The sequence below is a fragment of the Ailuropoda melanoleuca genome, chromosome 5 (genome assembly GCF_002007445.2).
Source record: "Ailuropoda melanoleuca isolate Jingjing chromosome 5, ASM200744v2, whole genome shotgun sequence".
Taxonomy (NCBI): Eukaryota; Metazoa; Chordata; class Mammalia; order Carnivora; family Ursidae; genus Ailuropoda; species Ailuropoda melanoleuca.
Window position 1 is genome coordinate 1,792,218 of NC_048222.1, and position 18,161 is coordinate 1,810,378.

At 46.2% G+C, this 18,161-nt stretch overlaps 1 non-coding gene across 1 annotated transcript; it reads right to left on the bottom strand.

Annotated features, from left to right (window-relative positions):
* Positions 1–10,973: 10,973 nt before the first annotated feature.
* On the bottom strand, positions 10,974–11,046 carry TRNAM-CAU. Its single transcript has one exon. It is a non-coding gene; the product is annotated as a tRNA-Met (tRNA).
* Between the last annotated feature and the right edge of the window lie 7,115 nt (positions 11,047–18,161).

Sequence of the window (18,161 nt, forward strand, 5' to 3'; positions counted from 1 at the left end):
TCTGAGAGTTGGCTCCGGTGCCCGGCAGGTTGACTCTGCCTTCAGATTGGCCTCACAAGGGGGAGAGGTCCGGTGCTTTGCTCATCTCCCTGAATTTTCTGAAAATGTGCTCAAAATATAATGGGAACCAGGTTTTCCTCTAACTCCCAAAAGGAACCTCATTTTTAAAATATATTTTTGAAATGACAACACGACCCCATTTTACTAAGAAGCAGCGTGAAGGTCTATGGGAACCTCAAGTCACGTGGCCTTGGGCCCCCGCCGGCCCAAGCAGAGCGGCGCTGAAGGGGGCATCGGGCCCTCCGCTGGATTCGGAGAGATCCGGCGGGTCCTTAGGGCTGCTGCCAGGGTTTGTCCCTCTCTTCAAACTTTTTTCTCTTCTCCACCTCCCAAATCTCTCCCTTTGACACCACTTGATCCCTCTCAACGTTGCCCTAGAGTGAGCATGGTAGAAAAAAATTTTATTGATTAAATGTGCTTTTCTATTTCGCTATTTGTAAATGAACCCAATAAATGTTATGCAGGAACAATGCACGTTGTTGAATTTGTTTCTCATATGAGAACCGCATTCTTAGGGGTGCACTCCTCAAAAACTGGGACCAGGAAGGAGGACCCTGCCCTGAAGCTGCCCCAAACCACCTGCAGTTCCAGAAGGCCTGAGGCCAATGCCTGCAGCGCCAGTCACTCTACGGATCATGCCCTCCTCCTCCTCCCCAACCACATTTCCTTCTCACGCATAGGGATTCCTGTGGATTTGTCAGGCTCAAGATTTTTTAAACTTTTTTTATTTATTTATTTTAGAGAGAAGGTAGGGGGAGGGATAGAGGGAGAGGCAGAGGGAGAGAATCTCAAGCAGATTCCTTGCTGAAAGGAGGAGCCCGATGCAGGGTTTGACCTCATGACCCTGAGATCAGGACCTGAGCCCAAATCAAGAAGTGGACACTCAGCTGACTGGGCCCCCCAGGCGCCCCTCAGGCTCAAGCTACTTATTCACTGTCCAGTCTTCACTGATCTCAAATTACTCTCTCCTACAAGGCTTCTAATTACTTGTATACCATTCCTTCATTCATCAAATACTAATTAAAACCCCTACCTGATGTTAGTTATACTTAGAGGAAAAAATTATGTTCCTATCTTAACCGAGAATCATGCTTGGGTGGGGAACAAGCTTGGAATCCACTACCACTCTCGGACAATTGAGCCAACTTAGTCTTCACTGAGATGACAAGGGAAGGGGCCCTCTTCTGCTGGCCTGCCCAACGGAAGGTCTAGACCACCATAAGGAAGATGTGGTTGCCAAGTGGTCCAAGAGAAAAGGGGTTGGTGATGGAGAAGGAAGAATTCAAAGAGCAGTGTGTAGCCTCCATTTGTTTTCCCTTTTGGCCACGGGAGTCTCGAGGTCTGCGGCAGGAAGAGCTCGTAAGCGTGTTCATAAGGCAGCGGAGACGGCGTGTTCATAAGGCTGCGGAGACGGCGGGCTCTCTCTGGGTCTGTTCCCGCATCAGTACACGTCCAGCATCTAGAACAGGCTCTGGGCACAGTGCTGGCTCAGTAGGTCGGTCCTGGTGCCGCAGAGTCTGGGAGGTCCCTGGCCTCATCCCAGGCCTTGTGCTAAGCAAGGCTTCAGGAATGACTCTACGGGGTAAGATTAAAACTCTGCAGACACAGTACTGGCTCCGCCAAGGCTCTTCCTGGCTGCCTGAGCCCTACAGGAGAAAGCGCTGCGTGCAGCTTCAGGAACGGGCGTCCTGAGAAAGCTGAGAAATCGCCACTACAGACGCGGAACAGGGGACCACGCGGGGCCTTGATCAGACTTGAAATGGAGGCAAGGAGAGCGAGATCTTTAAATGGGATCCTTGGACCGCCGTGATAGATGAAATACTAAGGTCAAGTACGTTGATTCTATATCCAGAATTGGAGAGGAAAGTGGAAGAGTGTCTACTGCACTTAGAAAGGAGAAGAGGGGAAAATCTGGCCTTTCTTTCAGGCTAAAGGCAAACTATTATTTCACACTCGCTACCCCCACAGATACGCAGGACCGGGAAGGGACTGACGCCTGCGTTGCCTTTCCTAAAAACTGTCACTCCATCAAACCGAGCAAAGCTTGTGTTGTCACTTAGACCCACTGGCCTCCACTTTGTCTCCCAGCCGCTCCTCTTGTCCCCATCCTGGACTACAGGCTTCACCTTCAGGAAGTGGAACAGAATCAGGTGTTGGGTTTTCTGGGGCTTCTATAGGAAATGGGAATGGGGCTTCCCAGGGGCCTGGCCCGGGGTCACGACACAGAGGGCTTGGGGCCCTGGGCTGGGAGAGGCTGCCCACCGCGGTCGTGGGCAGCCGTGCCTGCAGTGACCGGTAATGATCACTGGCTGGAACCAATGTGCTGTGTCCACATCTGGACTGTGTTCTCTTTACTTCCAGGAGATCAAGGAAGTGAAGACTAGGCTTTCCAAGGGAGTCCTCATTCCTCACACTCCAATGGCTGATAATGTCTGTCCTCCCTCTGGTCCTGGCTGGCGGCCCCCCCTGGTAACCAGGAAAGCGAGTGGGGTGCGGCCGGTCTGCCTGTGGGCCGGCAGGGCGTTAGCTCCAGCGGTAAGCACTCGCGTAGCATCCGAGGTGTTCTCTCCCACCCTCCCCCTTGGTTTCTATATTGCTTGTTCTGTTTACAAACCCGGAGCTTCTTACCTGCGAAAAGATCCGAGAAACTTTGGCACCTCTGCTGTACCCTTGTCACTGCTGCTCGTGGAGACCCTCGGCCCACCTTCCAGCATCCCTTCCCTCGCTCCTGCCCCAGGCTCGGCACTAGCTCAGGTCTCAACTCAAATGTTCCTTCTTCAGACGTGTAGCTAAAATGCTGCCTGCCCGGCCTCTCGCGCCCCGTTCCATCTCCCTCACAAACATCAGGGCCTCCAGAAAGTACAGTGAGTTATTCGTTTGTTTTTCTCCTTCCTGGAATGGGAGCTTCCTGGGTGCTCAGGCACGGTCTGTACAAAATGCTGGAACGTACTGCATCCCCAGCGTCTAGAGCGAAGGTCCTACAACCTACGGCTACTGCTCTGACCTGATGGAGCGGGTAGTGCGGGAAAATCAAACACCAGTTAATTCTTCAAAAAATATCCCACCACATCTCCAAAATCTTAAAATAACATTCACTAACTCATTTTGCTTCTTCTTTGTGCTTTTTTCATCTTCCTGTCTTTCTTACATTTGACTGATAATTGGCTATTTTAGTTTTTTTTCAAATGACGGACTAGATTTGCTGTATTCCAGCTAAGCCCGTGTTTCCATTTACCATTCTTTTCTCTTGCTTGCTTTAGAGTCTCTTTTTCTTACTCCTTATGTTACATGCAGATTATTTATTGTAATGCTCTGTAACTAGAGAGTATTTAAGGGTAGAATTTTAAACTAGAGAGCAGTTTTTGCAGAACCTAAGAAACAGGTCATTCAAAATTCCCATTTTTATGAGTCTGAGGGTATGCTTTTGATTTTTCTCCAAGGTGCTCATTTGAGAATTAATATTTTGTTTGCTTTTATGTTTATTCTTTTAATGATATTGTCAAAGTTTATTTTGTGTATCAGTTTTATGTATCAATATATGATTATATACACAAGATATATGGTATGTATGTGACATTTGAGCCCATGTATGAACGTTACTACTGATGACTAAAAATGGGAAAGTCAGACATTACGCCCCTCATAAAGTGACGCACACAGTACCTCTCCAATTTTATTGTTGAAATATTTGATCCTGAATCTAAGTGAGCCGCTACCTCTAATTACCAGTTTACAAGAAATCGAGCAAATCAAGAAATATGTCAAGGGACACCAAGAAGATGCAACTGAATTAATCAACAATGTGGGAAATGATGTAGGATAAAGACTTAGCTCCTTCAACAAATCTGTTGGCATAAATTCCCACTCTGTAGGATACTAGAATAGTGGATACATGTTATTATACGTTTGTCAAAACACATAGAATGTATAACACAAGGAGTGAACCCTAGGGTTAACTATGGACTTCAGTCAATAATAATAATGTATCAATATTGGTTCACTTGTTATAACAAATGTCCCACGCTAAGGAGTTATGTTAGGAATAGGAGAAACTATGCAGGAGGAAGAATGACGTTGTTTACTGGGACCTATGTACTTCCCGCTTGATTTTTCTTCAAATCTGAAAGGGCTCTAAAAAATAAAGTATATTAGTTAACTAATAACAATCTAAAAAGAAAAGCAAGAGACCTTCTATGGAGGAAAGGAGACTTAAAACATTGAAGAAAGTGTGGATTATATTTGGTTTCTTAGTCACCTGTTAAAGGAGATTGTGTCTGTAAAAATCAGAAGTCTGGAAAAAAATGTGGATATTAGATCAAGTCATGATTGTTCATTAATTAACAGCAAACTCTGTATACACACAGATGTAACGTTCTCCTTGAGCTAATTCCCTAATTCCACTTTCAAGAAATTGGCACATTTTCAGCCTTATCTCTACTGCCAAGTTCCAGAAAGAGAAATGTACATGAATGTCCAGCCTTCCTTCAGGCCACAAGCTACGTAGCAGGACACCTGCGTGTGGCATTTCATTGAAACTGCCTTCATTCAGGCCACTATGATCTCCTTAAAATTGTAAAATCCAATGGGAACTTCTATATTTTTTCTTACTTAGGGTTACAGTTTTTGAAATAACCCCCCGCCCCCCCCCACATGAATGATCTCTTCCTTGGGTTTAGACAGCACCATTTAGTTCTTTTTGAACTCTTCAGGGTCCTTTGTGTCCCCATTTTTTCTCCATCTTTCTTGATGATTGTTCTCTGAGGTTCTGTCCTTGGTCCACTTCTCTCATGCTAATTGTAGGGGGATGTGACCATTCTTTTTTTTTTTTTTAAAGATTTTATTTATTTATTTGACAGAGAGAGAGAGACAGCCAGCGAGAGGGGGAAGTGGGAGAGGAAGAAGCAGGCTCATAGCGGAGGAGCCTGATGTGGGGCTCGATCCCATAACACTGGGATCACACCCTGAGCCGAAGGCAAAGGCCCAACGACTGAGCCACCCAGGCGCCCCAGATGAGACCATTCTTAGATTGCATGTAAATCGCTCTATAAATGTGATCCCCTGCTCACAAGAGGCTCAGAACAATTACCTTACACCTGTGCTACCCAACAGAGATATGCATCATACTTACAATTTTAAATGTTCTAGTAGTCACATTAAAAAGAGCAAACAGAAACAAGTGAAATTAATTTAATACTGTATTTTATTTAACAATATATCCAAACTATTATCGATTCAACAAGTAATCAATACAAAACTTATTAAGGAGGTGCTTTACCTTCTTTTCCCTGTGCTGTTTTTGAAATACGGTGTCTATTTTACACTTGTAACACATCCCGCTTCATAGTACATTTCAAATACCTTAGAGCCACCTGTCGCTGGGGGCTACTGTATTGAGTGGTCCAGCCCGAGACAATTTATTTCACTTTGCTTCATCACAAGCACTGTCGATATTCTGGAAGGCCATCTCTCCTGAGTTCCAACCTTTATCCATAATCCCTCACTGCTGTCTCCACTTGCACATCCCATGAACATTTCAGAACTAATAGGACATGGAAAGAACCTAATAATTTCTTTCCCCAAACCTGCCTTAGTGAAGAATATCAGTCTTGGAGAAAAGTACCACCTTTGGGACGCCTGGGTGGCCCAGTCAGTTAAGCGGCTGCCTTTGGCTCAGGTCATGACCCCAAGAGTCCCCCATCCCGTTCCCTGCTCAGTGGGGAGTCTGTTTTTCCCTCTCCCTCTGCCCCTCCCCCTGCTTGTGCTCGCTCTCACTCAAATTAATAGATAAAATCTTTACTAAAAAACAATTTTTAAAGCACCACCATCCATACAATGGCCCAAGCCAGAGACCTGAGGACTTCTCTATCCCTCCTCATCACCTGCTTTCAGTTTCCCACTACACTCTGTCAATTCTACCTTCCTGTAGGAATTAGAAACGCTAGCTTCTTCGCAATGATTCCTTCATTAACCCAAGCGAATTTTGTCACGAGGCCCTTGCGTTACTACTCATTCTGCTTCATGGCTCAGGAGTCTTCGCGCACTTGACTCTTCCATTTTTAGGCTAACCTCAGAACCTTCTCCTCAGAGCACTGGCCCCTGAATCATCGGGTGGGTACGTCCATCATACCTGAAACTATCTAGTGGATTATTCTGGTTTTACTTTTCTCCCTATACAGGAATGGGAGGCGTATGTCTGGCTTAATTGTGACTGAACCCCCAAGACTCGTCGATGGCATGGGACCCCAGAGCTAATGGCTGAGGGAGGCCCTCGTCCACGTACGCTGAAGGGATAAATGAGTCTGACTGAAGCCAGTGCTCCGTAAGGCCATTCCGTGTCTCTTCGGGTCCACGAAGGTGATGCCCTCACGCTTCTCCTGACCGTTGACCTGAGCTGTCATCTTTGCCCAAGCCGTCTTTTGCACAAACGGCTGTCATTTGAGAAACGCAGATGCGGCCACGTTGCCGTCCAGGGTGAAATCACTGAACGGTGACCTTTCGCGGGCAAGAAAGTGTTCAGAGCCCCTTATCCTCTGCGACGTCGTCCCACTCTCCCTTGTCCGCGACTGAACCACTCCTTAGCTCCCCTCCTTTCCGGATGGCTTCATTCCCCCGAGACCTTGCCTGGGCCCCAAATGCCCATTTCTAAGTCAGTTGTTTGGCTCGGTATCCAATAAAATGTAATTAAGGTGTGGCCTTGAGAAGAAGAGGAAAGAAAGGGGAAGAACAGGAGCAAATGTTCTTTTTTTAAATTCTTTTCTAATTTTTTAAAAGATTTTATTTATTTATTTGACAGAAAGAGAGGGAGTCAGCACAAGCAGGGGGAGCGGCAGGCCGAGGGGGAGCAGACTGCCCTCCTCTCCTCACGCAGCCCCCACCCCAGCACCCCACTCTCGGCAGGCAGGTCTGGACTCATCTCAGATGGAGCTCGGCAGGCCCCCTGGGACTTGACACTGGGTCCAGCCTCAGATGCCATCTGGAACCTGACTGCCCAAGGGATGGAAGAGGCGTTCCGAGTCCCTGGCCTTACCAGGCTTCTGTGGACGCGAAGACTCCATGAAGGCTGCGAAGGGGACACGTGGGTAACTCCTGGGAGGAAGAGAGAAAGGCGCAGGCCCCTTCCAGGTACAGGAACAAGGAGAGTGGGGGGGTCTGCAGGGGGAGGGTCGGGGTGGCAGCACATCCTTTATTTGTCTTACAGTCACCCCCAGAGACCGACGTGTTCCTGAGACGTGGCCTTCTACCCACCAGCAAGGATCCGTGCGTCTTCCCTGCTCCAAAATGTGCCCATAACAATGTTGGGCCATTTGAACAAATGACACTTTCTCTGAGAATTGTCTTTTCTCTAAGTAAATGTCAGTATCTGGGAAACCTGATATGTTTTCCTCCCTGACCAGAAAGGGTCAGTTCACTTCACTCTCAACTCCCCCAAATCTTGCACATCACTTAATGGAGCGCAATTTGGCCAAATCCATCAAAATTAACCCAGCCACTGCGCTTCTAGGAATTCATGCTACAGATACCTTACATGTGCCCCAAGTGTACATAAGATAGCAACTCTAGCGTTATGTGTAACGTCAAGGGACTGGAAGCCCCCTAAAGGCCCATGGACAGGAGAACAGTTACATAAATACGGTAAATCCATAAGATAGAATCTTTAGCAGGCTTGAAAGGGGGAAGAGGAGCACAAGGTGAAAACCTGAAAGGTCCAAGGTCTATTGTTAGAAGCAGCTTTTCACAGAACCTACGGTGAGGAACCAGATACATAAAAATACACTTAGCTACGTAGATAGCTTCTCGTATGTTCCTTCAGCGTCTGTGGAAAGACACATAAGCATTTGCTAACTCTGATTGCATTTGGGGAAGGGAGTTGAACACTGGGAACCCTGTGTCCCACACAACTCTGTTTTTGAAAAGGAAAAAAAGAAAAGCAAAAACAAACCCATTGTATTCTTTTTTTCTAAGCAACGTGGAGCCCAACACAGGGTTTGAACTTACAGCCCTGAGATCAAGAGTCAGACACCAGCCAACCTGGCCACCCACGTGCCCTGGGCTCACGGTAATCTCTAGCCCTAACATCACTGACGGCGCTTCTTACTTTCCGGGCCGGGCCGAGCGGGGACAGGCGGGCTGGGGTCGTGATGAGAGGAGGGCAGGGGAAAATCCGACCAGGCAGCCTCACGGGTTCCCACGGGGCCCTAGCGACCTGAGGGCCGGACGGTGGGACCTCAGCTGCTCCACCAAATGCCCGTGGGAGTGGAGAAGGTCAGGCGGCAGAGACCTCAGGCCTCGCCTGTATTGCCCCCACTGCACAGCATGTGGGTGTAGGGCCTGCTGGGGTGTAGGGCCTGAAGGGAGGTAACAGAGTGCAGCCCGTGTGACGTCCCCTGCAGGCCCTGAACTGTCACCCGATGGGGCGTTAGCCATGAGCTCGGCCTGTAGCTGCGAAAGCCCAGCTGGTGACCAGCCAGGGGCCAGTCACCCTGGAGCTACCTGCTCGCATCTGTTCGCGTCTCAGCCCCTGAACGGGCGCCCTGCACGTTTACAGGCCCTGGATGGAGTCTCTGTCAGGCTGTCCCATCACCAAAGCTCAGTTAACCCCTCTTCTATTTGCGTCACCTAAATAACGTATTTATTCATTCAGTATGGAGTTTGTGGGATGAGCTCTCTGTAGTTGCCAGGAATATGCCGTGAAAGTCAGAATCGGGATCTGTCCCAGTGACTGAGAGAACTGAGCCAAGGCTGGGGTGTGCACCCCCCGCCCAGATCTCACAGGAAAGCCCACTGCTGCTGCTCCGGCGGAGCTGATGGCCTAGCCGTGGAGGAGACGGACCAGAGACAGTGTGAAGCACAGGGGACCAACAGTACCGTGGGGTGGAGGGGTGGGTCAGAGTGAGAAGCAGGAGCCAAGATGACCGTCTCCAGACACCGCACGGTCCCCATCTGTTTCCAGATGGATCCTGCAGCATCAAAAATTAAAGCTGAACCTTGATTTCCTTCTACCAGTTATTTTGTTCAGCAATTAAAAAAAATAAACCAACAACAAAAAACCCACCACATTCCTTTTTATGTCTAAAAGAATGTTTAACTGGCATTTTAAACTAAAATAAAGTGCTTATCTTGAATTGCACATAAATGATCATTTTTCCTGTATTCATGGCCTTTCCACTTACGCGTGGACGAGACACACCAGGAACAGATGTGCAAACTTGGAGCCTGGGAGGGCCTACCCCAAAGCCACCTCCCAGACAGCCGTGGTGTCAGCCACAACACTCAGCTGATAATCGTAACTGAAAAATGCGGAAGGAGATTCTGGAATCTCCGTGTTAACTCCCCAGGCAGTTCCTGATGTGGTTGTCCCCAGATGGAACATGCTGCCTTCCGTGAACCTGGCAACCGCGCACCGTGGTGGAGACAAGGAGGCCCATGCTCTGACCCAGGGCCCTGTCTGGGATGTTAGGCAGTTATTTGGTCCTCACTCCACCTGGGTGGCCCTAAAAATCAAGGGCTCATCGCACTTGTGGATCTGAGAGACACGATACTCTCTTAGTATCCAGAACCGCCTCATGCCATCAGCATCACCCTCGGAAGTCTTGGGGCTTGGGCTCATGTTGAAAACGTGAAAAGATCATGAGAAAGAGCCGGAAGGCAGGGACTGTCCCACGGCCCAGTCCCATCGAGTGAGACCCTACCCTCGCCTGTCTGGACCTCTGAGAAAGGATGGGGTGGAATTGCTTCTCTGCTGGGAAGCTTTTGCAGATTTGTTTCCATCTCCAGGAGCCTCTAAAACAAAAGGGGGAAACTATTTGGGTTCTGTGTATGGCACCGACCATGGCCCCTTTGTCTCCTTCTCTGATTTTGAAGGGTTTCTGGAACTATTGCTCAGGACTGGCATTACAGTGGAAATAGGGAGGCCGGGCGGTGGTGAGGGGGTCCCAGTCAGGTGGGTCAATACTCCGTTAATGACAGACTTCCCAACCCTTCCTTCCTTCCTTCCTTCCTGTGTGAATTCAGTTTCCACAAATTCCATTGGGGTCGTAACCTTCCTTTGCCGGAGTCTCCAGTACTTTGCAATCCCCGCCGCAAGCCAGGGTCTGTTTGGAGACCCGGGCCCCTCGTGTCATAAACAGTCTGGCTTCTCTCGGTCCCCGTCTTTGGCCTTCCTGTTTTCCCAGGTTAAACCCCAGGAAAATCCCCGATCCGGCTAGCGGAGAGGGGCTGCCACCACTAAAATTCACTTCTCAAGGCTGCTTGTGACGGGGGTGGGTGCCCGCCCGCCACACTGCACCGCGCACGGCTGACACCAAGCGACCGCGCCTGGCGCGGACCTCCTTCCTCTCCGAGCACCTCCGCCCTCGTGGGGACCCCCATCTCTCTTCCTCTGTGTCCCCTCACCGTCCACACGCGGGCGGGTGGAATGTGGGTCAGGACATCGCCAGCCCTGCGTGGAGCCAAACGGGAGAAAAGGGCAGAAAGAGCCAATTTACTAGGCTTCAAAGATGTCCAGGATTTCCCTGGCTTCTATGTGCGCGTAAAATGAAAAGCAGGCCCAGGTGGGGCACCTGTGCGACGAGATGCACCTCGGGGCCCCGACCTCAGCGCGCGAGGGCGCCCCCCCGCGGCGAAGTGGGGAAAGCGCAGCGCCCGCGGCCCCGCCCCGCGCTGCCCGCCGTCCGCGCACGTGGTTGTCGCGCCCCGGCCGCCGCGGGCTCCGCCCGGCTTCTCGGGACACGCAGCTTCCCGAGCTTCCCAGGCTGCTTCCCGGAGGTGGATGGGGACCCGGCCGCCTGCCGTGGCAAGCTCTGCCCCTCGCTTGCCATCCGCTTCTCCATTTGGGACCGGAGAGTGCGTCCCAGCCGCGAACACGCGAGCTCTAAAAGGAGTTGTGATGTCACCTGCTGTGTACAAAAAACACATGCCCTCTCTGAGGCTCGAACTCAGGACCTTCAGATTATGAGACTGACGCGCTGCCCACTGCGCTAAGAAGGCGATGGAAAGCTTGTTTTTGCTTAGATTTAAAGGAGTCATCTAATTTCTGGAAACCATGATGTACCCGCTGAACAATTGTGCTTGACCGTTGGCCGTTATTTTCTTATTTCCTATTGATCTGGATCGCCTTTCCCTCAGAGATCGATTTTTTTTTTTTTTTTACTGTCCACAGTCTTCCTCGGTTGGAGTAGCAGACTCAGTAAATAGTAGTTGAATGAGTCTCTCCGGAACGTGTCCATAGTCTATACCTACCTGTCAATTAATTCTGCATTTCTACCTATGTGTCCTGAGGTATTCTCCTTGAAATATCACAAACTGATGTTATAAATCTCCATATTTTCTCCACCTCTATACAACCAAAAATGCTGTTAAAGACCCTCTCCCCCTCAGGAAGCCTGGCTGGCTTGGTGGGTGGAGTGTGTGGCTGCCTCATCTTGAGCTTGTGAGTTCAAACCCCATGTTAGCCAGTACTTATACTGGCCAAAAAATTTATACACGTAATTTCATTCAGTCCAATTCATTTTTTTTGCCATAAATCTATATATCACTATCCCCATTTTACTGATAAAACTGAGGCTGCACAGAATTAAACCCATAGCTGCTCAGTGGCAAAGCCGGACCTTGAAGCAGATCCTGATCCCAAAAAGCATGCTTTCCCCGCTCGAGATCATTTTCTCTCCACCATTCTCCACATCACCGCATTCTTTAAAGCAAATACATATACAATTAGGGATTCTCCAGTTCATTCGACAAACATTCATCCACAACCTGCCATGTGCTTGGCAACTGGGTTCAAAACTTCCAAGGCAGGCTTGGCCCTTCGTCCCGCAAATCCCCACACGCACTTGAGATCATCAGTTCTCAACGTGAACAGATCCACGGAGGTCCTGAGACACTTTCAAGGTGAGGCCAACAATATTTTCATAATAATATCAAGGCTTTATTGGTTATGAAAAAAGATGATGGTGCAAAAACAGTAGGTAAACTGCGGCTGCGTCCTACGGATCCAGGCCGTTTATGAGGCGGCCCTCGCCCTCACTGCGTCCACAGCAATAAAAAAAAAAATTAGCTCTTACCCTTAAGTACACGCCTTTTTAGTAATCCATGTGAATGAATGCTAAGTGCGGAAAAAGCACTTCAGCTGTGTATGAAAGTAAGACAGTGGTCTAAGAAAAGTGTTGGGTGACTGTTGACTTGCAACCTGATCTAGATGCTTTGTTTTGTTTTCATGAACACCATTTTTATTCGAAANCAGCGCGGAGCGGGCGGGGGGGGGGGGGGGTGGGTGTTACTTCAGAACATCCTTGAAGAAGCAATAAAAAAAAAAATTAGCTCTTACCCTTAAGTACACGCCTTTTTAGTAATCCATGTGAATGAATGCTAAGTGCGGAAAAAGCACTTCAGCTGTGTATGAAAGTAAGACAGTGGTCTAAGAAAAGTGTTGGGTGACTGTTGACTTGCAACCTGATCTAGATGCTTTGTTTTGTTTTCATGAACACCATTTTTATTCGAAAGAAAAATAATAGACAAAACTATGATATATTCAGACATTTTCTCAAAATTAAAGAAATCGGTCTGTAAAAAATAATAATTCAAAGAAAATAATTGAGAGGATTTGCAATGACAAATTATTAGCTTTCAGGTGAAAATTAGTATTTGGGAAACTTCAAGAACTTGCAGCTTCCCAATACTTAGAGACATTTCTGATGAAATTGGTGATGGTATTAGTGTTCTTTTCTGTTTGATATTATATACTGAAATGTTTCAACGTTTCGAAAAGCTGAATACCTCCATGGACCAATATGACCAAGTTGTTACCAAATCACGCAGGGGTAAAAGATCCATTCAAAGTTAGTGCTAAGGTCTCAGATTCCACATTACAACCAACCCTAAAGAAGGTGCCACCTGTCAAGTGTTGGTATGAAATCAGAGAAGAGTGTCCACAAGTACCTGAGAAAGCTATGAAAATACTCTTTCCTGGGGCGCCTGGGTGGCACAGCGGTTAAGCGTCTGCCTTCAGCTCAGGGCGTGATCCCGGCGTTATGGGATCGAGCCCCACATCAGGCTCCTTCGCTATGAGCCTGCTTCTTCCTCTCCCGCTCCCCCTGCTTGTGTTCCCTCTCTCACTGGCTGTCTCTCTCTCTGTCAAATAAATAAATAAAATCTTTAAAAAAATAAAATACTCTTTCCTTTTCTAACAACATATCTGTGTGAAGCCAAACTTTCCTCAGATGCTGACAACATTTCGAATGTAGAAGCAGGTTCGAAAATCTGTCTCCTACTCAGCAGTCATTAAGGAAAGTTAAAGAAAATATACATATAGTTCTTTTTCATAAAATGTTACTTATGATAATACCTAATGATTGATTGCTTTTATTTTAGAAAAAATTAACAAACACAAAAATTTTAAGATTTTTAAAATTATTGCTTTTAAGCAACCTCTACACCCAACATGAGGCTTGAACTCACAACCCCAAGATCAAGAGTCCCATGCTCCACAAACTGAGCCAGCCAGGCGCCCCAACTAGTAAGTACTTTTAAATGTGCAATTTTAAATCTTAACATAGTAAATATTGATGGATATAATCCACGAAGATCTTTGGGTTTCAAAATAATATTTAAGAGTGTAAAGAGTCCTGGGGTGCTTGGCTGGCTCAGTCGATAGATAGATAGTTGTAAGATAGATAAATAGTTGTAAATTCAAGCCCCACGTTGGGTGCAGAGATTACTTAAAAATTAAAAAAAAATTTTAAAAAGAGTCCTGTCACCAGAAAGCTTGAGGATCAGTACAGTAAATTATTTCTACAAACCTCTCTTAAATCTCTCTTCCTTTTCATTCCATCATTCATTCTGCTGATCATTATTGAGAACATGTTCTGTGCCCAGCGTTGTACTGAGGTTGGGGATTCACAGAGAATTGAGCAATCCTTGACCTCAGGAGCTGACAGGATGAGAAAAGGCCCAGTTCCCATGCTCTCAAACTTCCTCATTCTTACAATTAAATATATCCTCCGAAATACTTCATTTTGATAACATAACCCTTCCGCTCTGGATTAGCCAGCTAGGGCCGCCATAACAAAATACCACAGACCGGGTAGCTCAAGCAACAGGAATTTTTCTCAGTACCCTGGAGGCTGGATCAAACCCAAGTTCAAATCAAGGTGTTGGCAGGGTTGGTTTCTCCTCAGGCCTCTCTCCTTGACTTGTGGATGGCCACCTTCTGTGTCCTCACGTGGCTTTTCCTTTGTGTGTGCACATGTCTGGTTTCTCTCCGTGTCCTAATCTCCTCTTCTTATAAGATTAAGGTCCACTCTAACAACCTCATTTTAACTTAATTCCCTCTTCAAAGGCCCTATCTCCAAATACAGCCACGTTCTGAGGTACCCAGCGTTAGGGTTTCAACATAGGAGCTTTGGAGGGACACAATTCAGCCCATAACATGCTCAAATGTTCTACAAAACTTTTACCCCTGGATTTTCAGCCTTTGCGGTCACTACTCCCCTTCATGAGTATTTTAAAGCCCCCTCAATTAAAAAAAGTCACACACCTTTCCTCATAGAAGAATTTGCCTGGTCCATACAGCCGTGATTTCTCATCTTCATTCTTCAAGGCCCGTTCTTGATATTTTGATTCTTACACGATCTTGTCTTTTTTTGTCTGAATGCTGTGACTCCTTGTCAGGAACCATCTCATAGGCGTGGTGATTATCGTGTTCAGTATGGATATGTTGTCTCTTTCATGACTACCCTCCAGTAGTCACCACACCTGGAAGGAAACGCAGCCACTGCGCAACAGTCCAACACCTCACGGACGCGTGGATTCATCATGGATTCATCGTTTATGTGGCCTTGAGAAAGGACTGGCTCCGAGTCCTGCTTCCGAAGGTAGTTGTAAACCGCAATTTGTTATCTTTTTGTTCCCTCAGGCTCATGTCAAGTCTATGGGATCTAATGCAGACCCCAGGAAAGGGAGGGAGAGTGTAGTGCTGGGCCTGCTCCTGTTTCTACCTGCCTGGTTGCCGGGCGGAGCTCTGGAACATCCACGCCATGTGGGTTCTGAGATGGTTTTCCTCTTTTGCCATATTTGGATGAATCTTTTTTTTTTTTAAGGATTTTATTTATTTATTTGAGAGAGCGAGAGCGCACAAGCAGGGGGAGCAGCAGAGGGAGAGGGAGAAGCAGGCTCCCCACTGAGCAGGGAGCCCAACATGGGACTCGATCCCAGGACCCTGGGATCATGACCTGAGCCGAAGGCAGACACTTCACCAACTGAGCCACCCAGGCGCCCCGGGTGAATCTTTTTTTTCTCTTAATTTAGGGAAGTCCTTCCATTCCTGTCTCACAGTCTAGTCCAATAAGCGTCTCTTACAAAACTTCTCCATGCTACAGTCCCTGCAGACCCTTCTCAGTTCTTGTCTTAGACCTTTGGGGGGAGGGTGAAAGGTTGGCCAAAACCACTTTCTACATTGCTGCACACCTCCATTTGAGCTTGCATAGTGACCTAACATGAGGGGGGAAAACCCACTTATTGGTATCACAAAATATATAGGACAAACGCAAATAGGGAACTGCAGATAATAGGCCAGGAATTATCTGCTTTCTGCTCTGGTTTAAAACGGTTTTTACTTTGTGGTGTGTTAAAGACAGACAACTGGGAGCCATTGGCCAGAACAAGATATTATTCCAAAGGTGCAAGAATCAGGACACAGGCAACTCCTGGCTTATACCTAGAATGCTCTTGTTGTAGGGGAAGGAGGCAGGCTTCGACGCACCCATTTTCAGCTGACATGGTTCTAACAGACAGCAGGGCAGTTTCTTCTTGATCTCTGAATCTCTGCAAAGACCTACAGGAAATGGCCATTTTCCGATTGCCTCCCTTCCTGACGGTGACACCCGGCAGCCTCCCCGGAGGACCTGTTTCATACGGAGGCTACGGTGGCCGGCCCGGAGCCTGGCCCTCCAGCCCCTCCAACTATTTAATAATTGCGCATGTCCCTCTATTTAAACCATTTCTTAAAACTGCTACGCTCGTTTCAATCATCTGTAGCAGAACTCTGCCTGATGCTTTTCCCCGATCCATGGGAAGCCTGGGTAACAGCAACAGGCTCGACTGACCCTGCGACTTGCTGCTTCTCCTTAGATGTGCACAGGGAGACTTTTGCCTTCCCAACAACACCCCCCTTGTCTCCATGCAACTCCAGGGGCCTTTTATCTTAAAAACATCTCCACACACATTTCTTAACACCAAAAAACATATTTATGAGAGGCTAAAACCTTACATTGCCACAATTAGTACTTAGAAACTAAAGTACACATTTGGTGAAGTACGTATTTGGTTAAAGGCTATTTATTTGTTTTGGCTTACGATTAGGCCATGGAAAGATAAATGTCAAAATTTGTTTTCATTCTCAAGGTAACCCTTTTGCCTATAGAAAATGACATTAATAAATTATATGAAGTACTATACATTATGTATATTAAAATGTCTTAATCCAGAAAGAGAAATTTGTTTTCCTTGCCTTATGGGGCAAAAGGAGGTGTAAAAAGAGAGGTTTTCTTTATTTATTGAGGTGTAATTGACATATAACATTATATTAGTTTCAGGTGCACAACATAATGATTTGATATTTGTATGTGTTGCAAAATGATCTCAATAAATATAATTAACATCTGTATCCATATAGTTACATTTTTTTATGATGAGAACTTTTCTTTTTATGATGAGGACTTTCTTTTTTTCATGAGGACTTTTAAGATGTACTCTCTTAGCAACTTTCAAATATAAAATACAGTTTTATTAACTATAGTCACCACGGTGTACATCTCCATAATTTATTTATCTCATAACTGGAAGTTGGTACCGCTTGACGACCCCCTTCACCCATTCTGCCCACCCTCACCGCATTAAAGAACTCTTTTTATCTTTCTTGCCATTTCTAAATAAAAATAATATAATGTTTATACCCATAGTCAGAAATTGAAAATGTCAAGTGGCTTCTTTATGTTATGAACATTATTGTATCTGCCATATGCGTTTGGATTACTCACATGGGGCACTGTCTCTCAGATCCGTGAGATGTCTTTTCTTAGTATGATAAAGTCATAATAATGACAAAACTAATTAAGAGACACTCATACTACTGTATTAGTTAGCCCTCTCCAAACTCAGTGATATAAATGTGACCATCCCCTGGGATAGACCATATACTTAGGTCTTCCCTTATCATTTTATTTCCATTGTGTCCACTGGGACACATTTTTCCCTACCTCCATATGAAGACCTACACAGTTTCATGATTCATCCTGAGTAATACAGTCTCAATCCCAAAATTAAAATGTTGATTTCCCTGTAACACCCTAAAATTCATACTTGACATAAAGATCAAACTTCTCCCTTCACCCATTGGAGACTGTTGAGCAATGGTTACTTGGATAGTCCCCAGGGAAAATGTTTCCTTTCTCTTTCCTCTTGCTTCTTTTTCCCTGAGTTACTTTCGTTTCTCCACTTGGCCCATTTAAGCTGGCTTTAAGTTAATCCCACGCCAATGCTCCCTCTCTCCTGTTTCCCACACGTGTTGTTCTCTCTTATTAAGGAAATTATATTAATTAGTTTTATAGTATAAAATTATATTTTTATAGTGTAATATTAAACTAACCGAATAAATCCAACTTAACAAAAAGGATGTATTTTATTACTGGACTTTTATATTTTCTTAAGTTTTATTTAAAATTTAATTCAAATTCATGTGTGAGAGTAAATCTTATTTTCATTCTCACATAGTCTTTCTTAGGTTTGGGGTATCAAAATCACTGCTAGTCTCACAAAATTTGTTGAGCTATTTTTTCCCATTCCTTTTCCTGTAAGTTTCTATAAGATCAGAAATATCTTTATAAATGTTTGATAAATTCACATCTCAGATCTTTTTGGTCAGGTATTTTTTGTGGAAGATGTGAAATCATGGGGGCGCCTGGGTGGCGCAGTCGTTAAGCGTCTGCCTTTGGCTTGGGGCATGATCCCGGCTGGGAGCCTGCTTCTTCCTCTCCCACTCCCCCTGCCTGTGTTCCCTCTCTCTCTGTCAAATAAATAAATAAAATATTTAAAAAAAAAAGATTTGA